Source organism: Schistocerca cancellata, chromosome 11 (assembly GCF_023864275.1).
Source record: "Schistocerca cancellata isolate TAMUIC-IGC-003103 chromosome 11, iqSchCanc2.1, whole genome shotgun sequence".
NCBI lineage: Eukaryota > Metazoa > Arthropoda > Insecta > Orthoptera > Acrididae > Schistocerca > Schistocerca cancellata.
In genome coordinates this window covers 69,263,519-69,289,722 of record NC_064636.1, presented here as the reverse complement: position 1 = coordinate 69,289,722, position 26,204 = coordinate 69,263,519, and the positions used below count along the sequence as shown (strand labels likewise).

The window sequence follows — 26,204 nt, the reverse complement described above, 5'->3', positions numbered from 1 at the left end:
CACCTACTGCAAAACCAGATCGATTCGGCAAGAAGACACTGCTCTTTGTTTGGTGGGATCAGAAAGGTGTGGTGTATCACGAGCTTCTAAAACCCGGTGAAACTTTGAATACTGATGGCTACAGACAACAAATGATCAAATTCAACTATGTATTGATCGAAAAAAAAATCAGAATGGGCCAGAAGACATGGCAAAGTATTTTTTTTACACGACAATGCACCTGCACACAAAGCAAAACTGGATCAGGATACAATCAAATCACTTGGTTGGGAGCTGCTACCCCACCCGCCGTATTCACCAGACTTGGTCCCTTCCGACTACCATTTTTTTTTCATCAATTGGACACGCATTGGCTGAGGAACACTTTGATTCCTACGAAGAAATCGAAAATTGGGTGTCTGATTGGTTTGCTTCAAAAGACGAACATTTGTATTGGCGTGGTGTCCACAAATCGCCAGAAAGGTGGTCAAAATGTATAGAAAGCAATGGTCAGTACTTTGAATAAAATGTTTTTAGTTTTCAATTCAAAATTAGTGTTTCATTTTCACAAAAAAAAACGCCCTTTCATACCGGTACACCTGGTAATTTTCGTTTATAGCAGCCTACATTACTGCTATTGGGGGCTCGGAGTCAAATTATTATTAAAGTATAAATGTAAACTGTCTCATCAGTGCTAATTTCATTGTATGAAGGAAAAGAACAACTCCAGTAAACAGTGATTGAACTGTGTCGTGAAAAACTGATTTTTGTATAATAGTCGCCTAATTCTTGTTCCCTAGCATAAACTTAGGAACCAGGTTTTAAATTGTAAGACATTTCCTGGGGCAGATGTGGATTCTGACCACAATCTATTGGTTATGGACTGCAGATTGAAACTGAAGAAACTGCAAAAACGTGGGAATTTAAGGAGATGGGACCTGGATAAACTGAAAGAACCAGAGGTTGTAGAGAGTTTCAGGGAGAGCATAAGGGAACAATTGACAGGAATGGGGGAAAGAAATACAGTAGAAGAAGAATGGGTAGCTCTGAGGGATGAAGTAGTGAAGGCAGCAGAGGATCAAGTAGGTAAAAAGACGCGGGCTAATAGAAATCCTTGGGTAACAGAAGAAATATTGAATTTAATTGATGAAAGGAGAAACTATAAAAATGCAGTAAGTGAAGCAGGCAAAAAGGAATACAAACGTCTCAAAAATGAGATCGACAGGAAGTGCAAAATGGCGAAGCAGGGATGGCTAGAGGACAAATGTAAGGATGTAGAGGCTTATCTCACTAGGGGTAATATAGATACTGCCTACAGGAAAATTAAAGAAACCTTTGGAGAGAAGAGAACCACTTGTATGAATATCAAGAGCTCAGATGGCAACCCAGTTCTAAGCAAAGAAGGGAAGGCAGAAAGGTGGAAGGAGTATATAGAGGGTTTATACAAGGGCGATGTACTTGAGGACAATATTATGGAAATGGAAGAGGATGTAGATGAAGACGAAATGGGAGATAAGATACTGCGTGAAGAGTTTGACAGAGCACTGAAAGACCTGAGTCGAAATAAGGCCCCGGGAGTAGACAACATTCCATTTGAACTACTGATGGCCTCGGGAGAGCCAGTCATGACAAAACTCTACCATCTGGTGAGCACGATGTATGAGACAGGCGAAATACCCTCAGACTTTAAGAAGAATATAATAATTCCAATCCCAAAGAAAGCAGGTGTTGACAGATGTGAAAATTACCGAACTATCAGTTTAATAAGTCACAGCTGCAAAATACTAACGCGAATTCTTTACAGACGAATGGAAAAACTGGTAGAAGCCGACCTCGGGGAAGATCAGTTTGGATTCCATAGAAATGTTGGAACACGTGAGGCAATACTGACCTTACGACTTATCTTAGAAGAAAGATTAAGAAAAGGCAAACCTACGTTTCTAGCATTTGTAGACTTAGAGAAAGCTTTTGACAATGTTAACTGGAATACTCTCTTTCAAATTCTGAAGGTGGCAGGGATAAAATACAGGGAGCGAAAGGCTATTTACAGTTTGTACAGAAACCAGATGGCAGTTATAAGAGTCGAGGGGCATGAAAGGGAAGCAGTGGTTGGGAAAGGAGTAAGACAACCCGTAGCCTCTCCCCGATGTTATTCAATCTGTATATTGAGCAAGCAGTAAAGGAAACAAAAGAAAAATTCGGAGTAGGTATTAAAATTCATGGAGAAAAAGTGAAAACTTTGAGGTTCGCCGATGACATTGTAATTCAGTCAGAGACAGCAAAGGACTTGGAAGAGCAGTTGAACGGAATGGACAGTGTCTTGAAAGGAGGATATAAGATGAACATCAACAAAATCAAAACGAGGATAATGGAATGTAGTCAAATTAAGTCGGGTGATGCTGAGGGAATTAGATTAGGAAATGAGACACTTAAAGTAGTAAAGGAGTTTTGCTATTTAGGGAGTAAAATAACTGATGATGGTCGAAGTAGAGAGGATATAAAATGTAGACTGGCAATGGCAAGGAAAGCATTTCTCAAGAAGAGGAATTTGTTAACATCGAGTATAGATTTAAGTGTCAGGAAGTTGTTTCTGAAAGTATTTGTATGGAGTGTAGCCATGTATGGAAGTGAAACATGGACGATAACTAGTTTGGACAAGAAGAGAATAGAAGCTTTCGAAATGTGGTGCTACAGAAGAATGCTGAAGATAAGGTGGGTAGATCACGTAACTAATGAGGTGGTATTGAATAGGATTGGGGAGAAGAGGAGTTTGTGGCACAACTTGACTAGAAGAAGGGATCGGTTGGTAGGACATGTTCTGAGGCATCGAGGGATCACAAATTTAGCATTGGAGGGCAGTGTGGAGGGTAAAAATCGTAGAGGGAGACCAAGAGATGAATACACTAAGCAGATTCAGAAGGATGTAGGTTGCAGTAGGTACTGGGAGATGTTGCACAGGATAGAGTAGCATGGAGAGCTGCATCAAACCAGTCTCAGGACTGATGACCACAACAACAACAGCATAAACTGTACTTATGTCTGAGTTAATAATTAATTAAAAAACTATAAGAAATGCGCGGGTGTGCAAGTGTAGTAATGCACCGTGTGGAAATCGTCCCCTGAGACTTACGCGAGAGCCAAAATTTGCAATAACATTTTTAATCAACTTTTGTATATGTACATTCGTCTGAATTCACTGCAACCGTACTTCTTATCTGATTTACCGCCCCATCGCAACCGGGAGTCACAAAGTTCACCCGGGGCTAGTACAGTGCGCTGCAATTACTTGCAAAGGGAACCGACGATGTTGGCATGACATATTGAAACGCGTACGCAGCGGTGGTGAGCCATAACAATCCTTGACCAGAGAGCATATAGCCAGCTCAGTTGCGAGAGAGTAGTAGCGCGCGAGAGTCCAGTTGTTGCGAAGCAGTTGCATGTACACTCCTGGAAATGGAAAAAAGAACACATTGACACCGGTGTGTCAGACCCACCATACTTGCTCCGGACACTGCGAGAGGGCTGTACAAGCAATGATCACACGCACGGCACAGCGGACACACCAGGAACCGCGGTGTTGGCCGTCGAATGGCGCTAGCTGCGCAGCATTTGTGCACCGCCGCCGTCAGTGTCAGCCAGTTTGCCGTGGCATACGGAGCTCCATCGAAGTCTTTAACACTGGTAGCATGCCGCGACAGCGTGGACGTGAACCGTATGTGCAGCTGACGGACTTTGAGCGAGGGCGTATAGTGGGCATGCGGGAGGCCGGGTGGACGTACCGCCGAATTGCTCAACACGTGGGGCGTGAGGTCTCCACAGTACATCGATGTTGTCGCCAGTGGTCGGCGGAAGGTGCACGTGCCCGTCGACCTGGGACCGGACCGCAGCGACGCACGGATGCACGCCAAGACCGTAGGATCCTACGCAGTGCCGTAGGGGACCGCACCGCCACTTCCCAGCAAATTAGGGACACTGTTGCTCCTGGGGTATCGGCGAGGACCATTCGCAACCGTCTCCATGAAGCTGGGCTACGGTCCCGCACACCGTTAGGCCGTCTTCCGCTCACGCCCCAACATCGTGCAGCCCGCCTCCAGTGGTGTCGCGACAGGCGTGAATGGAGGGACGAATGGAGACGTGTCGTCTTCAGCGATGAGAGTCGCTTCTGCCTCGGTGCCAATGATGGTCGTATGCGTGTTTGGCGCCGTGCAGGTGAGCGCCACAATCAGGACTGCATACGACCGAGGCACACAGGGCCAACACCCGGCATCATGGTGTGGGGAGCGATCTCCTACACTGGCCGTACACCACTGGTGATCGTCGAGGGGACACTGAATAGTGCAGGGTACATCCAAACCGTCATCGAACCCATCGTTCTACCATTCCTAGACCGGCAAGGGAACTTGCTGTTCCAACAGGACAATGCACGTCCGCATGTATCCCGTGCCACCCAACGTGCTCTAGAAGGTGTAAGTCAACTACCCTGGCCAGCAAGATCTCCGGATCTGCCCCCCATTGAGCATGTTTGGGACTGGATGAAGCGTCGTCTCACGCGGTCTGCACGTCCAGCACGAACGCTGGTCCAACTGAGGCGCCAGGTGGAAATGGCATGGCAAGCCGTTCCACAGGACTACATCCAGCATCTCTACGATCGTCTCCATGGGAGAATAGCAGCCTGCATTGCTGCGAAAGGTGGATATACACTGTACTAGTGCCGACATTGTGCATGCTCTGTTGCCTGTGTCTATGTGCCTGTGGTTCTGTCAGTGTGATCATGTGATGTATCTGACCCCAGGAATGTGTCAATAAAGTTTCCCCTTCCTGGGACAATGAATTCACGGTGTTCTTATTTCAATTTCCAGGAGTGTATTAGTCGGTGCTAGTAGTACGCGAGAGACAGTCGGTGTTGTGTGTGAGGAGTCGGCGGGCGTCGACATGGCTCTATGGTCGGGATTCAAGACGACGTATATTGTTAAATAAGGTAATGAAGCAGCTTTGCGCTCAGCTAATAATGTATTGTAATGGATCTTAAGTGTAATTAATTTGTTCAAGAATCGCCCCAATAATAATTTGCTTTCAAACTGAGCATTTTTAACAAACAATCCTTTTTGAAATAATATCACCCTTGCATTTCCTTAAAGAAAAGTTTCCCTTAAATTCAAAATTATATTTGCGATGCATTTCCTCCAGCTATGGCAAAAAAAAGAGCAGATCCAGTTTTACTGAGGTAAGAATTTGAGTTTAACCAGGGCCTAAAGATCGACATTTCGGTCTATTTGTGTTTTCATTGTCACTGAGATTTTATTCATTCTTATTAAATTCACTTTCATATCTTGTGGGCAGCTTATACATGGGTCAGATTGCTATTTTTAACATTTAATTATTGTCTTTCAAAATTTCTCTGGGAGGTTACACTTTCGTCTCTTTTCTCTTTCATTTTTCTCCCGGGTGGTTACTCTTGGCTCCATTTATATTTAAAAAATTGTCATTCAAAATATTTTTTGGGGATGTTACAATATTTACTTCAAATTTTGCACACCTTTAGCATACCATCGAAACTACATAATGTGCAAGTAATAAGGTACACTATTCTGGCAATTCCCACAAAATCGCAAGAGAAGTATTACGCGTCTATTACGTAACTGATGTACCTGCGCGGAGTTGCTGACTGCTAGAGTACATGGTGGTCAAGTGGATGCCGGCACGGTAGCTCAGCGTATTCGGTCAGAGGGTTAGCTGCCCACTGTAATAAAAAAAATTAAAAAATTAAAAGAACCTGAGTGAAGGGATCAACTACGAACCTGAGTAGGTGTCATGGGACCTCGACCCCGGACAAATGCAACGAACGTTAACGAACAAAATGAGATCAGGAAAAAAAAGTGGTTAGCGGACGATGGTCGTGAGACTGAAGTATGTGAGGCGACGCTTCGACATCTACTCAAACTTAATTTTTACTCTGTTGTTGTTGTGGTCTTCAGTCCTGAGACTGGTTTGATGCAGCTCTCCATGCTACTCTATCCTGTGCAAGCTTCTTCATCTCCCAGTACCTACTGCAACCTACATCCATCTGAATCTGCTTAGTGTATTCATCTCTTGGTCTCCCTCTACGATTTTTACCCTCCACGCTGCCCTCCAATGCTAAATTTGTGATCCCTCGATGCCTCAGAACAGGTCCTACCAACCGATCCCTTCTTCTAGTCAAGTTGTGCCACAAACTTCTCTTCTCTCCGATCCTATTCAATACCTCCTCATTAGTTACGTGATCTACCCACCTTATCTTCAGCATTCTTCTGTAGCACCACATTTCGAAAGCTTCTATTCTCTTCTTGTCCAAACTAGTTATCGTCCATGTCTCACTTCCATACATGGCTACACTCCATACAAATACTTTCAGAAACGACTTCCTGACACCTAAATCTATATTCGAAGTTAACAAATTTCTCTTCTTGAGAAACGCTTTCCTTGCCATTGCCAGTCTACATTTTATATCCTCTCTACTTCGACCATCATCGGTTATTTTACTCCCTAAATAGCAAAACTCCTCTACTACTTTAAGTGTCTCATTTCCTAATCTAATTCCCTCAGCATCACCCGATTTAATTTGACTACATTCCATTATCCTCGTTTTGCTTTTGTTGATGTTCATCTTATATCCTCCTTTCAAGAAACTGTCCATTCCGTTCAACTGCTCTTCCAAGTCCTTTGCTGTCTCTGACAGAATTACAATGTCATCGGCGAACCTCAAGGTTTTTACTTCTTCTCCATGAATTTTAATACCTACTCCGAATTTTTCTTTTGTTTCCTTTACTGCTTGCTCAATATACAGATTGAATAACATTGGGGAGAGGCTACAACCCTGTCTCACTCCTTTCCCAACCACTGCTTCCCTTTCATGCCCCTCGACTCTTATAACTGCCATCTGGTTTCTGTACAAATTGTAAGTAGCCTTTCGCTCCCTGTATTTTACCCCTGCCACCTTCAGAATTTGAAAGAGAGTATTCCAGTCAACATTGTCAAAATCTTTCTCTAAGTCTATAAATGCTAGAAACGTAGGTTTGCCTTTTCTTAATCTTTCTTCCAAGATAAGTCGTAAGGTCAGTATTGCCTCACGTGTTCCAACATTTCTACGGAATCCAAACTGATCTTCCCCGAGGTCGGCTTCTACCAGTTTTTCCATTCGTCTGTAAAGAATTCGCGTTAGTATTTTGCAGCTGTGACTTATTAAACTGATTGTTCGGTAATTTTCACATCTGTCAACACCTGCTTTCTTTGGGATTGGAATTATTATATTCTTCTTGAAGTCTGAGGGTATTTCTCCTGTGTCATACATCTTGCTCACCAGATAGTAGAGTTTTGTCAGGACTGGCTCTCCCAAGGCCGTCAGTAGTTCCAATGGAATGTTGTCTACTCCGGGGGCCTTGTTTCGACTCAGGTCTTTCAGTGCTCTGTCAAACTCTTCACGCAGTATCATATCTCCCATTTCGTCTTCATCTACATCCTCTTCCATTTCCATAATATTGTCCTCAAGTACATCGCCCTTGTATAAACCCTCTATATACTCCTTCCACCTTTCTGCCTTCCCTTCTTTGCTTAGAACTGGGTTGCCATCTGAGCTCTTGATATTCATACAAGTGGTTCTCTTCTCTCCAAAGGTCTCTTTAATTTTCCTGTAGGCAGTATCTATCTTACCCCTAGTGAGACAAGCCTCTACATCCTTACATTTGTCCTCTAGCCATCCCTGCTTAGCCATTTTGCACTTCCTGTCAATTTCATTTTTGAGACGTTTGTATTCCTTTTTGTCTGCTTCATTTACTGCATTTTTATATTTTCTCCTTTCTGCAGATTGCTGTGAATCTGCAGATTGAAACTGAAGAAACTGCAAAAAAAAAAGGTGGTAATTTAAGGAGATGGGACCTGGATAAACTGAAAGAACCAGAGGTTGTACAGAGTTTCAGGGAGAGCATAAGGGAACAATTGACAGGAATGGGGGAAAGAAATACAGTAGAAGAAGAATGGGTAGCTCTGAGGGATGAAGTGGTGAAGGCAGCAGACGATCAGGTAGGTAAAAAGACGAGGGCTAATAGAAATCCTTGGGTAACAGAAGAAATATTGAATTTAATTGATGAATTTTTACTCTATATTTTTTAAATCACTGTTTATATAATTTAATTTATATGACATTTGAGAGGCAATGCAGGGTGGACCATTGATCGTGACCGGGCCAAATATCTCACGAAATAAGAGTCAAACGAAACAAACTACAAAGAACGAAACTCGTCTAGCTTGAAGGGGTAAACCAGATGTCGCTACGGTTGGCCCGCTAGATGGCGCTGCCATAGGTCAAACGGATATCAACTGCGTTTTTTTTTTTTAAATAGGGACCCCCATTTTTATTACATATTCGTGTAGTACGTAAAGAAAATTGATTGTTTTAGTTGGACCACTTTTTTCGCTTTGTGATAGCGCTGTAATAGTCACAAACATATGTCTCACAATTTTAGACGAACAGTTGGTAACAGGTAGGTTTTTTAAATTAAAATACAGAACGTAGGTACGTTTGAACATTTTATTTCGGTTTTTCGAATGTGATACGTGTACTCTTGTGAACTTATCATATTTGAGAACGCATGCTGTTACACTGTGATTACCTGTAAATACGACATTAATGCAGTAAATGCTCAAAATGATGTCCGTTAACCCGAATGCATTCGGCAATACGTGTAACGACATTCGGGCCACAGTATGGTGCTTCCACGACAAATCCAACCTGTCATGAAATATGCTATTCAATACCGCTTCAACCGCACGCGAGCTATGTGCCGGACATCCATCATGTTGGAAGTACATCGCCATTCTGTCATGCAGTCAAACATCTTGTAGTAACATCGGTACAACATTACGTAGGAAATCAGCATACATTGCACCATTTAGATTGCTATCGATAAAATGGGGGCCAATTATCCTTCCTTCCGTAATGCCGCACCATACATTAACCCGCCAAGGTCGCTGTTGTTCTACTTGTCGCAGCCATCGTGGATTTTCCGTTGGCCAGTAGTGCATATTATGCCGGTTTACGTTACCGCTGTTTGAAGCTTTGTCGCTAAATAGAACGCGTGCAAAAAATCTGTCATCGTCCCGTAATTTCTCTTGTGCCCAGTGGCAGAACTGTACACGACGTTCAAAGTCGTCGCCATGCAATTACTGGTGCATAGAAATATGGTACGGGTGCAATCGATGTCGATGTAGCATTCTCAATACCGACGTTGTTGAGATTCCCGATTATCGCGCAATTTGTCTGTTACTGATGTGCGGATTAGCCGCGACAGCAGCTAAAACACCTACTTGGGCATCATCATTTGTTGCAGGTCGTGGTTGACGTTTCACATGTGGCTGAACACTTCCTGTTTCCTTAAATAACGTAACTCTGCGGCGAACGGTCCGGACACTTGGATGATGTCGTCCAGGATACCGAGCAGCATACATAGGACACGCCCGTTGGGCATTTTGATCACAATAGCCATACATCAACACGATATCGACCTTTTCTGCAATTGGTAAACGGTCTATTTTATCACTGGTAACGTGTCACGAAGCAAATACCGTCCGCACTGGCGGAATGTTACGTGATACCACGTACTTATACGTTTGTGACTGTTACAGCGCCATCAATCGCAAAGCGAAAAAAGTGGTCCAACTATAACATTCGTATTTCTTTACGTACTACGCGAATATGTAATAAAAATGGGGGTTCTCATTTTAAAATACGCAGTTGATATCCATTTGACCTATGACAGCGCCATATAGCGGGCCAACCATAGCGCCATCTGGTTTCCCCCTTCAAGCTAGACAAGTTTCGTTCTTTGTGGTTTGTTTCGTTTGATGCTTATTTCGTGAGATATTTGGCCCGGTCACTATCAATGGGCCACTCTGTATAATTGAAAAAAGCCACGTGTATTTGCATGAAGTTTTAGTGAATTTCATGTTATTTCACTAGTTACTATTTTAAGTTAAACTTAAATATTAGAATAAACGAACTTATAACTATAGACAAGTGAATGAAGAAACGTATAGTGTTTTGCCGAAAATGTATGCCTGTTGTGATTTGCTAAATCCCCTATACGTACATGCAGTCTGGTAAGGCACCCGGAACTACTTTGGATGTCGACGCTTCGAGCTGCAGACACATAGACAGGCCCCAGTTGGCACTTAACCTGCTTGCTAGTGGTGAGACGTTGCTAATGTACCAAGAGCGAATAGGGTGGGTGCAAAATTTTTCACTATCACTGAATTTACACTTGCACTACGAAAATGAAGGTTTGAGCAGTAGTCGAGCCGTCGCCTCATACAGGTTCGTGAAGCTCGAACGCTAGCCTGTTGTCCGCCATGAACTCGAACCTGCAGCACCTACGCACGGATACGACAGTTACGTTAAAAACGCGAAACACTTCTCTTGCGATTTTCTCGCAGTTTTCAGTTTAGTGCAACTTACTAATTGCACAAAATGTTCTAATGGCCTACTAAAGCTGTAGAACGTTTGAAGGAAATCCGTGATCCCAAGGTCGTGGTCTCTTGTGAGTCACGCGGTACAAAGGAACGTCCGTTACAGGACATGCTCAAGTTTTGTCCAGATGCACCTTTAGCGACGTAACAGATGTTTCATACACTATACGCCGTTCATCATAAGAGTAAACCTCATGTACACATTACACTATGTTTTGTGTTAGCAGAAGAGCCAACACCGTGTTGCTAGAGGAGGCCGAAATGCACGCGTTTTCGCTCACGCAGGCTGGTGTGAGGAGGGAATGACTATACTGACGTGAGGTCTGGAACATGACAAGGAATTAGAATTTAGAAAGCGGACGTAGCTAGTTTGATACTTAACTTTAATCCATTAATGATGAACGTCGCTCTTGACGGTACATGATTCACAATATTATCTGTTCAGAATAGTAACTGAATATGGCGCATTGCTAGGTCGTAGCAAATGACGTAGCTGAAGGCTATGCTAAACTGTCGTCTCGCCAAATGAGAGCGTAATTTGTCAGTGAACCATCGCTAGCAAAGTCGGCTGTACAACTGGGGCGAGTGCTAGGAAGTCTCTCTAGACCTGCCGTGTGGCGGCGCTCGGTCTGCAATCACTGATAGTGGCGACACGCGGGTCCGACGTATACTAACGGACCGCGGCCGATTTAAAGGCTACCACCTAGCAAGTGTGGTGTCTGGCGGTGACACCACACTATGTATTCTTCCGCGTTTGCTGGTATCTCATTGGATTTCGTTCCACGTGGAGCTGTCTCGAGTACAGTCAAGTACGATAATCAGGACACGTTTTATGCTCTGCTTTACACGAACATCGTCTCAGCGATAATACAGGACAAGAGCTCTACTGGCGCCTTTGGGTTGGAAAGTACTGGCCAGACACTTGATCTAATAAACATGCATTGATGTGAACAGTTGTAGTAAAGACGCAAAAAACGACAAGCAGAGAACAACATAACGCTGAATGTCATCTATTTTTTGAACACTACGAAATAATACGTGATAAAAGTCAGGCCTTACGGTTGTTAGGTCGATCTGATGCAAAAAATAACATGTTCCACCTCTTGACCAAAACAGTATTGTCCACTACTAGCCATTAAAATTGGTACACCACGGAGATGACGTGCTACAGACGCGAAATTTAACCGACAGCAAGAAGATGCTGAGATATGCAAATGATTTAGCTTTTCAGAGCATTCACGCAAGGTTGGCGCCGGTGGCGACACCTACAACGTGCTGACATGAAGAAAGTTTCCAACCGATTTCTCATACAAAAACAGCAGTTGACCGGCGTTGCCTGATGAAACGTTGTTGTGATGCTTCGTGTAAGGAGGAGAAATACGTAGCATCACGTTTCCGAGTTTGCTAAATGTCGGATTGTAACCTATCGCGATTGCGGTTTATCGTATCGCGACACTGCTGCTCGCGTTGGTCGAGATCCAATGACTGTTGGCAGAATATGGTATCGGTGGGTTCAGGAGGGTAATACGGAACGCCGTGCTGGATCCCAACGGCCTCGTATCACTAGCAGTCGACACGACAGGCAAATTATCCGCACGGCTGTAACGGATCGCCGGCCGAAGTGGCCGAGCGGTTAAAGGCGCTACAGTCTGGAACCGCACGACCGCTACGGTCGCAGGTTCGAATCCTGCCTCGGGCATGGATGTGTGTGATGTCCTTAGGTTAGTTAGGTTTAAGTAGCTCTAAGTGACTTATGACCACAGCAGTTGAGTCCCACAGTACTCAGAGCCATTTGAACCATCTTTTTGTAACGGATCGTGCAGCCACGTCTCGATCCCTCACTCAACAGATCGGGACGTATGCAAGACAACAACCATCTGCACGAACAGTTCAACGACGTTTGCAGCAGCACGGACTATCAGCTCGGAGACCGTGGCTGCGGTTACCCTTGACGCTGCATCACACCTGCGATGGTGTACTCGACGGCGGACCTGGGTGCACGAATGGCAAAACGTCATTTTTTCGGATGAATCCAAGTTCTGTTTACAGCATCGTGATGGTCGCATCCGTGTTTGGCGACATCGCGGTGATCGAACATAGGAAGCGTGTATTCGTCATCGCCATACTGGCGTATCACTCGGCGTGATGGTATGGGGTGCCATCGGTTACACGTCTCGGTCACCTCTTGTTCGCATTGACGGCACTTTGAACAGTGGACGTTACATTTCAGATGTGTTACGACCCGTGGCTCTACCCTTCATTCGATCCCTGCGAAACCCTACATTTCAGCAGGATAGTGCACGACTGCATGTTTCAGGTCCTGTACGGGCCTTTCTGGACACAGAAAATGTTCGACTGCTGCCCTGGCCAGCATATTCCCCAGATTTCTCACCAATTGAAAACGTCTGGTCAATGGTGGCCGAGCAACTGGCTCGGCACAATACGCCAGTCACTACTCTTGATGAACTGTGGTATCGTGTTGAAGCTGCATGGGCAGCTGTACCTGTACACGCCATCCAAGCTCTGTTTAACTCAATGTCCGGGTGTATCAGGGCCGTTATTACGGCCAGAGGTGGTTGTTCTGGGTACTGAAGCCACTGAAGGTACTGCAGCCAGTCGGCTGGTAATCTCTGAACTTATTCCACATCGATCTCGGGTGAATTCATTTGAGTACTGCTATGTTGATAATGAGGCGATGAAGGGAGCCACCAAAATATCCACACTTCCTCCTCGTCCTCCTCTTTTGTGACGTGCTGTTCTGCAGTTCGCCATCGTTCGGCAGTGACGTGTCACAGAGCTCCGTGCATTACTCGCAGTACTTTTGGCATCTTAAATACCGTGTTATTTCTCGAAATAAATGCATTAAGTTGGCTCCAGATCAATTATATTCGGTTCAGATAGCAGAGGTACGGTGACAATTGCAAAAGTGCGACATTCGTACAGCGTGCACGACGCCGTGAAAATCGTTTCCTGTGTTTTTACTACGCTTATCACTCTGGCTCGCGTGAGACCTGATCTCTCTTGTAAAACACTGGTCATATTGAAACAAAGAGTGTTTGGTTTTTCATTTTTCTCCAAAAAAGTTAATTAGTTTTCTTACCTTCAAAATCTGTGACAATGTTTTATAATATATCAATAAGTGAGAGTGCGTTTTTACAATGAAAACCAGATTCCTGCGTCTGATATATAATTAGAAACCAGAAGACGTGCATTTTTATTGAAAAAATGATAGTTAAGTATGAGTTAATTACCAGATATTTAATAAATTTCATATTTAAATGATTTAGGTATACAAAAAAATTGTACATCTCAACAGGTTTCGAACCAGCGCACACCACGCCGCTGAATTTGCAATCTACGACGCTGCCGATTACTCCAAAACTGTGATGAAGATACCGAGCCCTTTATTCAGTACATCCTGTTCCTCGTGAAACGTCAAAGCTGATTTTTCTCTGTAATGTTGTCATATCTCGTATCTTGGGGGCGGGCCGGGACGCCGGTCTTAGCCCATGTTTCTGCAGCAGACGTCCTAACTTACTGCTTGCTTTCTACGATTCGTTGATGACACCTTCCTGACATTGCCTTCTGGTGAAGATACAGTACAGTAGTTCGTCGATCACATGAATGGTGTCCATCCCAACATTAAATTTACTGCCGAGATGGAGAAGCACGGCAAGCTACCATTCTCCGATGTTTTGGTTGAGCGGAAGGCAGGAGGTCAGCTTGGTCACTCAGTGTTCCGGAAACCAACACACACTGACCGGTTCTTGAACGGCAATAGTTTCCACCACCCTGTACACAAGAAAGCTGTCCTGAACACGTTGGTTCATAGAGCCAAGATTATCTCTGACGACGACCGCCTACAGTCTGAATTGCAGAACTGAAAACGTGTTTTCGGGGAAAATGGATATAGGAAAAGAGAAATCGCAAACGCTTTCAACGGCCGCCGACGAAAGACACCTGGTGAATCAGTAGAAGAGGCCAAACGGACTGCATTCCTGCCATACTGTGGGGCATCTACTTGGGACGTCTGCTGCAGAAACATGGGCTAAGACCAGTGTTCCGGCCCGCCCCCAAGATACGAGATACGTTGCGCCCAGTTAAGGACGACATTGCTCTTCGAGTGTCCGGTGTGTATGGTGTACCCTGTGAATGAGGCAGCGTGTATATCTGGCAAACAATTCGCACGGTCGCGGAGCGTTGTACTGAGCACAAGCGGCATATAAAACAAAGGGAGCTTGACAAGTCGGCCATAGCGCAGCATTGCCTAGAAAACTGACATAAAATACAGTTCGAAAACACAATAGTGTTGGCTCATGCGTACGAGGTGTGGCTAGAAAAAAACCGGACTAGTACTGGTGAAACAATAAAACGAATGCAATAAGGCTGAAAGTCGCGTGGCCTGTCACGTGACTCTCGCTCCGCCTACTGCTCGAGTTTCATCTGCCTCCTGCATTCAGTCTGCCCGTGGCGTCTGTTTTAAGTAGTTGACGTTTTGTCTGTGCGTCGGAAAATGTTGAGTGTACAGAAAGAACAGCGTGTTAACATCAAATTTTGTTTCAAACTAGGAAAATCTGCAAGTGAAACGTTTGTAATGTTACAACAAGTGTACGGCGATGATTGTTTATCGCGAACACAAGTGTTTGAGTGGTTTAAACGATTTAAAGATGGCCGCGAAGACACCAGTGATGACACTCGCACTGGCAGACCATTGTCAGCAAAAACTGATGCAAACATTGAAAAAATCGGTAAACTTGTTCGGCAAGATCGCCGTTTAACAATCAGAGCAGTGTCTGAGTTAACAGGAGTTGACAAGGAAAGTGTTAGGCAGATTCTTCATGAAAGTTTCAACATGAACAAAGTGTGTTCAAAAATGGTTCCAAAGTGTCTCACAATTGAACAGAAGGAACGCCGAAGAATGATTTGTTCTGACATCCTGGAAAACATTGAAAGTGATCCCACCTTCTTACAAAATGTTATTACTTGCGATGAATCGTGGTTTTTGACTTACGATCCCGAAACTAAACGCCAATCGATGCATTGGAAAACTCCTGGTTCTCCACGACAAAAAAAAAGCACGAATGTCAAAATCGAAATTCAAGGCAATGATGATTGTTTTTTTTTTTTGACATCAAAGGGATTGTGCACATTGATTGGGTACCAGAGGGACAAACAGTGAATCAGCATTACTACATTAGCGTCCTGGCTACCCTACGTGAGCGAGTACGGAGAAAACGGAACGATTTGTGGAGAAAAAAGTCACGGATCCTTCACCAAGACAATGCCCCAGCTCACAGTGCGTTGTCAGTGAAGACGTTTTTGGCAAAACACAACATTCCCATCTTAGATCATCCACCCTACTCACCTGATTTGGCCCCCTGTGACTTTTTTCTTTTCCCTAAAGTCAAGTCAGCTTTGAAAGGAACTAGATTTGAGACTGTTGAAGCAGTAAAAGAAAAAGCGACGGAAGTAATGTATGGACTTACCGAAAATGATCTGCAGCATTGCTACGAACACTGGAAAATTCGTATGGAGCGGTGTAGAGACCGAGGAGGAGAGTACATTGAAGGAGATAACATGAAATTGTAAATAAATGTTTTTTCCAGCATCAGTCCGGTTTTTTTCTAGCCGCACCTCGTATTGCATATTGGGACTCTCGTTATAAAGGAAGCGGCCGAGATTCGTTTCAACAACAACAATTTTAACAGAGACCATATGTACACACACAGCAGGACGTGCGGGCGGGCGCTGGACATCGAAAGAAAGCAGAGACAGATGCGCGACGCGGGAGCGGCAGTTTCAAACGTGGCGCCTGCCCCTAGCGCCACCTGACGTCACCGCTGCTGCCACGGGCAACAGCTCTGCCAGCTGCCCCGGTCGACTTACGCGCGCGCGCGCGCGCCACATTGGATCGATCTGATTGGCCGCTGATGACGTCATCGTGCCTCTATAAGCGAGAGACCGTAACAGCCCAGGCAGTCAGTGAACTCCTGACGACGACGGCGGAGATGGCCATCGAAAGCTCGACCATTTTATTCGAATTGACGCGGCTGGAAAACCGAGAACGTTTTATTCATGTATGCCGTCGGGAAAGACTCCGAGGACAGAATAAGGAACAAAGCGAAAAAACAGATCAGAAAAATCATAAAATATATGTTGATTAACTGAAACTTTACCATAATTTTTTCACAGAAAATGCACATCTTCTAGTTTCTACTTACATATCACACACAAAAATTTTGGCTTTCACTGCAAGTACACATTCTTCATTGTCGATATTTTATAAAAGATTGTTGAAGTTAAGAAAACATTCCAGAAAACATTTTGTTTGAGTAAATACTCTATATTTGAATATGCCCATTGTTTTGTATGACAGAAGTGGTCTCACCGAGCCACTGTGATAGACGTTGTAGAAACAGAACTTAAGCAGTCTACTCAGGGCGGTAGACGCAAATTAGCATCTCCCGTGTACTGCAATCTCGGCACAAATGAGATTAGCGTCACGCTATCTGTGGTAACACAGAGGAGATATGAAGCATAGAATTTTCGAGGGAAGGGGTTTATACGCACATGAATACCTCTCGCCAAATTTGTCTGTATCTCTCTCTGTCTTTCTCTCTCACTTGCCGTAATTGGAGCACAACCGACTGGGAACTCCAAATGATAGTGGACGCCCGCATACGCCCTATATTATTCGGGAATTTTCGACTAAAACAAGATGACAATATTCCCAACCCGTCGTAATTCAAGTACGAAACACGTTCGATCCAGGAATCGTTACTGCTAATCACTCTGGCTCCGTTATCAAGAAGGATCAACAGAAGGGAGAGAGAGAGAGAGAGAGAGAGAGAGAGAGAGAGAGAGATGATCCAATAAGAAGGATCGGCAGAAGATAGAGATAGAGAGAGAGGGGGTGTGCAGTGGAGTTAGAGAGAGAGAGAGAGAGAGAGAGAGAGAGAGAGAGAGAGAGAGAGAGAGAGAGCGAGCGGAGGAAATAGAGAGAGAAAGACAGAAAGAGAAGATCTAACAAGAAGGGAGGGAGGAGAAAAGAGCAACAGAGAGAGACAGAAAGAGGAGATGCAACAAGGAGGGTCAGCAGAAGATAGAGACAGAGGGCATGCAGTAGAGAGGAAGACAGAGAGAGAGAGAGACAGAAAGAGGAGATCCAACAAGAAGGGTCAGCAGATGATAATAGAGAGAGGGTATGCAGTGCAGAGGGGGGGGGGGGAGAGAGAGAGAGAGACAGAGAGAATGGAGGGAGGGATAGGGAGGGAGGAGGAAAGAGAGACAGAGACAGAAAGAGAAGATCCAACAAGGTCAGGAGAAGAAAGCCATAGGGGGAGGGGTGGGGGAGAGATGGCAGTAGAGAAAGAGAGAGAGAGAGAGAGAGAGAGAGAGAGAGAGAGACAACAAGAAGAGATCCAACAGGAAGGGTGAGCAGGAGATATAGAGAGATGGCGTGCAGTACATAGGGAGAGAGAGAGAGAGAGAATGAGAGAGGGAGGCATATGGAGAGAGGAGGAAAGAGAGAGAGAGAGAGAGAGAGAGAGAGAAAGAGAAAGTCCAACAAGAAGTCAGTAGAAGAAAGACATGGGGGGAGAGAGAAAGGGAGGGAGGGAGGGAGAGAGAGAGAGAGAGAGAGAGACAGAAAGAGGAGATCCAACAAGAAGGCTCAGCAGAAGCAAGAGACAGGCAGGGGGTTAGAGAGAGAGAGAGAGACAGAGAAGACAGAAACAAAAGTGGCGCGTATCGTCATGGGTTCGTTTGGTCGGCGCGAGAGCGTTATGGAGATGATCAACGAACTCCAGCGGCAGACGCTACAAGAGAGGTGTTGCGTGCCACTGAGACGTTTACTGTGGTGCCAGGACTAACCTCCGCCAAACACTGTACCGTGGCTCACGGAGCGTATGCGTAGATGTAGAAACCAGCCTACAGGCCGGACATAGCTAGACACAGTTCGTGTTATACTGAGAACCAGAGGGAACCTCCACGAGATTCCCCACGCCCCTATATGACGCCTATTCAAAAAAATTCCGGAAACAATTGTGTGTTGGAGCGAAATGCGGATGGCAGGCCTGCACACGCCTGCGTTCAATGTGTAACTGCCGGAAGTTTCATTGTTCTACGCCTCTTATTTATTGTTCAGTGCTGTATTGTGTAGAACGCTGTGTCGCACAGTTTCCGAATTTCGAGATGGCAGAGTTAGAGGAGCAACGTGTTGGCATTTAACTTTGCGTCAGACTCAAGAAAACTTTTACAGAGACACACCAAGGAATCCTACAGTGATGTGTGCATAAGCCGTACTCGGTGTTACGAATGGGTCACACGGTTTAAAAATAGCCGCACGTAAGTTAAAGATGAGCCTGTAACGCCGGAAATGCATATCCTCCTATTTCCATCTATTGTACTATACATTTTTTCCTTATTTTGTTACCTGAAGATATAACATTTGTGTGTCTTTGTACATTGTAATTGTTTTACTATTTGTATATATATGCATTTATGTCGATGTATAATTGGTTTGTTTTGTGAATATTATTTGTATTTAAACGCTGGGTCTGGCCTAGGGAAAACTATACTATCGAACGAATACATCGATAGGTCGTGTGGAGAGCCAAAGTGTTTAGGATCTTTGGTAGTGTTAACTCTGCCGCGTGGAGCGCGGGCAGAGCAGAGTCTGGCTGGGGTGGTGCAGTGGAGCAGGTGTGTTGTGTGAAGCTCCCGCGAGTTGCCGCGCTTTCGGGGTTTGGCAGCATGTAATTGCGCTCGACTTGCGATGATAGTTTCTGACACGGTGTCGTGGCCGGGAAGCATTAGCTGGAGCACATCAAGAGCCCGTTTCGTCTGGTGACCGTGTCGAGAAGAAGGCGCGCCAACATCCAGCTTCTGCAACAGCGACGGCCGACAATGAGTGACTGTCGCCACCTCCTCGATCGACGGCTTCAAACCTTCAGTCAACCAACAAGGAAGACTGGGAGCACGTAAAGTTTTAGTACTGTATGGCAGACCTCAGCTTTCAAACTTTTAAAACTGTTGCATCACAAAAATACAGCAACTTAGCATGAACCTTTGTTGCTCATTGTCCCAATTTCATTAACAAGCAGGGTCCCTTCCTTTTCCGGAATGAACCTGAGTGTCGTTGAAATTCAAACGCCAGCAAACAAATTAAGAGTGCGAGTTTTGTTAACATATTTTAGCTTACCTGTGACTGCAGCTCAGCTTGGTACGTACAAAATTTTACTATTGTTAATTTTTCAGAATCATTCAATTTAAGTTCAAAGTTAAATCTCTTATTTCTAAATTGCGTAAATTCAAGTAGCTTTTGAGATGATTGTTGAGGTAGTCCAAGACTAAACCTTATTTTACTGAATTTCGTAGTGCTTCAGAAACAAATCTCACTATTAATTTCAGTCACTAAATTAAGTTTCAATTTTCCGGTTTTATTAATTCTTTTGCTAAATTAAGTCAGAGTGAAGCGAACTTTATTACTTCTGACAAACTTTCAGTTTTCATATTACACGTGTCAACCTTCAGTTGCCACGCTTCTAGTGCTAATTATATGTGTAATAACCTTTCTTTTTCAGTTACTATAGTAATTGTCCTTAGGACTGGCGACCGTAATTTCCCGCAAATCACAAATATCTAATTACCGCTAGTTAATTGTTAACGTAACGGCCGCACATTTACTTTCTTTATTAACTTTACCCCTTTTCAAAATTAATTTCCACCTGTTTCATTAGCATTTTCCTTTCATTTAGATGTAACCCTTTCCTCCCTCTTTACCGACAGATTAACTTCGGTGACGATTGCTTTTCCCAAATTTCCATTAGGTACACGCGGGTTAATTTTTCACTGTCATTAAGGTCGATAAGTGAGGGGGAGGTTACAAACCTCGTTCCGGACGCCCTTCGACGTCTACCGACAACGCTCATGTGAGGAACGTCAACGAAATCGTACGTGCCAATCGAAGACTGACTCACTCCAAGATATTGCAGGACAATGTAACATTTATCTTGGATCACGTCAAGAAATCCTGACACAGCATCTTGGAATGCATCGTGTTGCCGCCAAGTTCGTCCCACAGCTTGAGTCAAGACCAGAAACACGTTCGCCTCGCAATCTGTAAGAGCTTTTGAACCCCGCAAATGAGAACGAGACGTTCCTTAAGAGAATCATAGCTGGTAAATGCGTGGGTCTACAGTTGTGATGTTGAGACCGAGGTTCAGTCTCAAACACTGTCTCCACATACGCGTACACCACCATTACTCTACCACACAAACATTTGGGGTTACACTCGTCTGGTATGAGACGTTCCCCACGGGGTTCCGTGTGGGGCGGCGGTGGGGTGGGTGGACTGCTGTGGCCTGTGGTGGGGTTGTGAACCACTGAGGGCTACGGCGGGTCGAAGGATCTCCGTCGTTTCTAGGTCTCCGGTATACACATTACATCTAGGAACATTACTGTCAGACTTCTCAGTTACAAATAAAAAAAAATACATATTTCACTGTTTCTGGAAACTGAACACCTAAGGAGATGAGATTTTTTATGAAAATATTTTATTATGAAACTATCTTTAAAACTAAACATATGAAAAATTAAATTCGGCTTCTCAGTTAGAAATTAAAAAATACATGTTTTACATTTTTCGGAAATTCAACTCGTATAAAGGTGGAATAGGGGATGAAATTTTTCTGGAAATATTTCATTATGCAAGCATTTCTGACGCTAAATCTATGAAAATTTGTATTTGGCTTCTCTATTAGAAATAGAAAAAAACCATCTCTCTGCTTTTGTAAACTCAATCCCTAAAGGACGTTACATAGGAATAAAACGTTTCACGAAAATAGTGCACTGCGAAAGTATTTTTGAAGCTAAATCTTCGACAATTGGTATTTCGCTTATCGGACAGAAATGAAGAAATACGTCTTTCACTGTTTTTCGGAAATTCAACCTGTTAAGAGAGTGACACAGCGTCAGACCGATTCACTGACGCGTCATCGCACAGCCCAAACCGCTAAGAACAGAAACTTGAAGTTTGGAGAAAGTGTGGATCTTACACTGTAGACATCGCTTAAGAAGGGATTGTCCGAAATTCCACTCCCAAGGGGCTGAGATAGGGGATTAAAGGCTTTATGAAAATATGATGCTATTAAGGGAATTTGGAAGATGGAACTACGAAAATAGGTATTTGGTTTCTCAGTCAGAAAAGAAAATTACGTGTTTCATAGCTTTTGGAAGGGGACCAAATAGACGGTGAAAGGTTTTTTTGAAAATAAATAATTAGTAGCGAACTACTGAAGGTTTTTTCAGGTCATATGTATGAAACTTTATACTTGATTTCTGAGGTAGAAATTTAAAAAAAAATTACTAGTTTTAACGTTTCTGGAAATTCACCCCCTAAGGGAGTACAATAAGAGACGAAAATTTTTTTTAAGAAAAACTTTCGTTGCATTACAAAAAATTTTTAGTCAAATTTATGAAAACTGGTTTTCACTTCTCAGTTACATATAAACAAATATGTGTTAGGGGCGAAAGTTGCTATGGAGATATCTCCACAGGGATGCAAACGACATAATTAACAAAAACATCGCACTCCAGCTACCAGAATCGCTTTTTGGTCAGAAGTACATTCGGGAAAGAGCACGCTTATGTGGCGTGAAAAGCTTAGAAGGTGTACCAACCTGAGAACAACAAAACACTTCGATTAAATAAAAAAAAACTCTGCAGGTCACACAGTCTGTGTGAGTGAAGTAGCAGAAGATAAGGTAGTGCTGGTACGTAAGCATCGACATGCAGGCAAGCGCTTTCGTGCCATACCAATGCGTGTGCGGTAAATATGGAAACGTGAACTATAGCGATATTATTACGAAGCACGTGCAAACAGGACCGATGTGCTGTTATTCTTTTCTTGGATGCCGAACACGGGTAGCCACCCAACAGAGAATGAAAAACGTGCACGGGGCAGCTTGTGTGACGAACACCACCGTTTGAGCCGTGGTAAGAAATTGCTGTTTTGAAGAGCGCGGCGCAGCGCGTAGTGTGAAGCAGTCGCCCTCCGTTTCTGGCGGTGGCGTCGCTGTGGCAGTCGCAGCTTTGGTGTCGCCCTCTGGTGGGAAAGGGGAAAGGTTGCCTGTTCAAGTGCATTTAAGGGGCGCTATGAGCTCAGCAGGGCCCCCAAGGTTCTGTCCTTTCCCCTCTCCTCTATCTCCTGTACACTGCTGATATGCCCAAACCTCCCCCTCTATCTTCTCCAGTTCGCTGATGACACCGCCTTCTTAGCCCTTTATCCTACCCTTCAACGGTCCCAACGTACCCTCCAAACCCGCCTTGACCAATTCACCACTTGGTGCAACCAGTGGTTCCTCCGTATCAACTCCTTCAAGACCCAGGCGATCATCACAGGCCGCACCACCCGCTCCTTCCGCCTCCATGATTTCTACCTCACCATTTATGGCCCTCCTATCCACCTCACTCCTACCCTCAAATACACTCCTGGAAATTGAAATAAGAACACCGTGAATTCATTGTCCCAGGAAGGGGAAACTTTATTGACACATTCCTGGGGTCAGATACATCACATGATCACACTGACAGAACCACAGGCACATAGACACAGGCAACAGAGCATGCACAATGTCGGCACTAGTACAGTGTATATCCACCTTTCGCAGCAATGCAGGCTGCTATTCTCCCATGGAGACGATCGTAGAGATGCTGGATGTAGTCCTGTGGAACGGCTTGCCATGCCATTTGCACCTGGCGCCTCAGTTGGACCAGCGTTCGTGCTGGACGTGCAGACCGCGTGAGACGACGCTTCATCCAGTCCCAAACATGCTCAATGGGGGACAGATCCGGAGATCTTGCTGGCCAGGGTAGTTGACTTACACCTTCTAGAGCACGTTGGGTGGCACGGGATACATGCGGACGTGCATTGTCCTGTTGGAACAGGAAGTTCCCTTGCCGGTCTAGGAATGGTAGAACAATGGGTTCGATGACGGTTTGGATGTACCGTGCACTATTCAGTGTCCCCTCGACGATCACCAGTGGTGTACGGCCAGTGTAGGAGATCGCTCCCCACACCATGATGCCGGGTGTTGGCCCTGTGTGCCTCGGTCGTATGCAGTCCTGATTGTGGCGCTCACCTGCACGGCGCCAAACACGCATACGACCATCATTGGCACCAAGGCAGAAGCGACTCTCATCGCTGAAGACGACACGTCTCCATTCGTCCCTCCATTCATGCCTGTCGCGACACCACTGGAGGCGGGCTGCACGATGTTGGGGCGTGAGCGGAAGACGGCCTAACGGCGTGCGGGACCGTAGTCCAGCTTCATGGAGACGGTTGCGAATGGTCCTCGCCGATACCCCAGGAGCAACAGTGTCCCTAATTTGCTGGGAAGTGGCAGTGTGGTCCCCTACGGCACTGCGTAGGATCCTACGGTCTTGGCGTGCATCCGTGCATCGCTGTGGTCCGGTCCCAGGTCGACGGGCATGTGCACCTTCCGCCGACCACTGGCGACAACATCGATGTACTGTGGAGACCTCACGCCCCACGTGTTGAGCAATTCGGCGGTACGTCCACCCGGCCTCCCGCATGCCCACTATACGCCCTCGCTCAAAGTCCGTCAACTGCACATACGGTTCACGTCCACGCTGTCGCGGCATGCTACCAGTGTTAAAGACTGCGATGGAGCTCCGTATGCCACGGCAAACTGGCTGACACTGACGGCGGTGGTGCACAAATGCTGCGCAGCTAGCGCCATTCGACGGCGAACACCGCGGTTCCTGGTGTGTCCGCTGTGCCGTGCGTGTGATCATTGCTTGTACAGCCCTCTTGCAGTGTCCGGAGCAAGTATGGTGGGTCTGACACACCGGTGTCAATGTGTTCTTTTTTCCATTTCCAGGAGTGTACCTTGGCCTCACACTCGACCGCCACCTCACCTGGACTCCCCATCTCCTTACCATCCAACACAAACCTCACAACCACCTCCGCCTCCTGAAACTCCAGTCCGGCCGGATGTGGGGTCTGCATCCTTCCACCATCCTTCACACCTACAAATACATGATCCGCCCCATCCTTTGTTAAGCCAGCATCGCTTGGATTTCCGCCCCTCTCCGGTTCTATAAAGCCCTCCAAATCCTCGAACGCAATGCACTCCAAATCCTCGAACGCAATGCACTCCGCCTCGCCTTCCGCATCCGCCTTCCGTCCCCCACGCGCATCCTCTATGACCTCGTCCCCTTCCCCCACCTTCTCCTTTTCCTTGAACACATCCGCACACTATATACTGTCCGCCGCCCTGATCCCCCTCACCCCCTGGTGTCTCCCTTCCACTCCCAACCAGTTGCGGCGCCTTTACCGTTGTGTCCCTCCCTCTCTCCATCTCCACACCCTCCATCTCCTTTCCCAACACAACTTCCACCGTCTACCCCTCCCGGATGATGAGCTTCGCCCTGACATCTACCCTTCCTACCAACTCTAACCCCCTCTTCCTGCCTCCTCCTCAGGGCTCCCTCTCCTCCCCCTCCCTCCTTCTGAGCGGATTTCCCCTCCTACTCCCCCTCCATCTCTTGTGCCTTCTTTCAGTGACTCTGCGCTCCCTCCTGCCCTGTCTTCCCTTTTCCTCTCCCGCACCACGTGTCTCCTGCCTCTTCGTGAACCCACGGTTGCCCCTCCTCTCTTCATCCCGCCGCTTCCCCAGCTGCCCCTTGCTCTCCCCTCCTTTTCCACCCTCTCTGACCTTTCCCTCGGCAGGTCCCACCTGGTAGTTTTATTCTTCGTCGTGTATGCTCCAAGTGGGTTTTTAAGTGTGTTGTTTCGGAGTGTTTTTAATACTGTGGCCAACTTTTAACCTGTGCATGAGCATCCAGTGTCTTCTCTGTGTTTTAAGAATCGCCAACTGTGTTTTTTAACTTTCGGGTGACTTTTTTAAGTGTCCCCATGAACGTCTACATGTCAGTGTATTTTTACCTCCATTTTCTCCCCTTACTCTGTTTTATGTTCCCCTTTTTTATCTCCTTATGTATGTATTATTTTATTCTTGTTTTAGTTGTCGTGTCACTCGGCTGAAGAGCGGCGGATTGTGCTGCTGACAGCCCTCCCCTGCCCATATGGGGCAGGGGAATGAAATCACAATAAAGAAAAAAAAAAAAAACTCATCAGGGGGTCAGTCGGAGTGAGGCTAGGTCAGTCTGGCGTCACCAGTTGCTGGTCTGTCTCTCGTTCGCATTTGTTAGGCAGTTAGTGTCTGTCTGTCTGTCGGTCGGTCTGCCATACGTTAATAGCTGCCTCTGTCATGTTCGTCGGATTCCGTGTTAACGAATTTATTGCTTAAGGTGTAAAGGCCGAATTCCTAAAATATGTTTTTATCTTGCCTATCATCTTGAGAGGTGGTATATGTGTAATGTAGAGCATGTTGGGACATTTTATGTAAAACTGCATTTCATGGATTTTATTTAAATCGTCATTTTAGTATATAAAGTTGCCACCCTTCCACCGTAAGAGTTCTTTTAAAAACAAGTTGCACTTTCGGTGTCTAATAATTTTTAATGTGAGTGTATTGTACCATTTCTATCCCTCTTACGGGGTGCATAGTTTATGCGTTTGTGTGAGTTGTTAAAATTTTTAGTTTAAAGTAATCTGGTGTGTTGCAGATTTGCACCTGTGTAGCCTTTCAGAGGTTGTTGTGAGAGGTCGTGACTACGGCCGTGTTAAAAGGGAGCGGCAA

At 45.3% G+C, this 26,204-nt stretch overlaps 1 protein-coding gene across 3 annotated transcripts in view; it reads right to left on the bottom strand.

Annotated features, from left to right (window-relative positions):
• LOC126108851 (alpha-mannosidase 2) overlaps positions 1-26,204 on the bottom strand; it is an 880,291-nt gene that overhangs the window by 716,845 nt on the left and 137,242 nt on the right. The gene's annotated exons all lie outside the window — the stretch shown is intronic.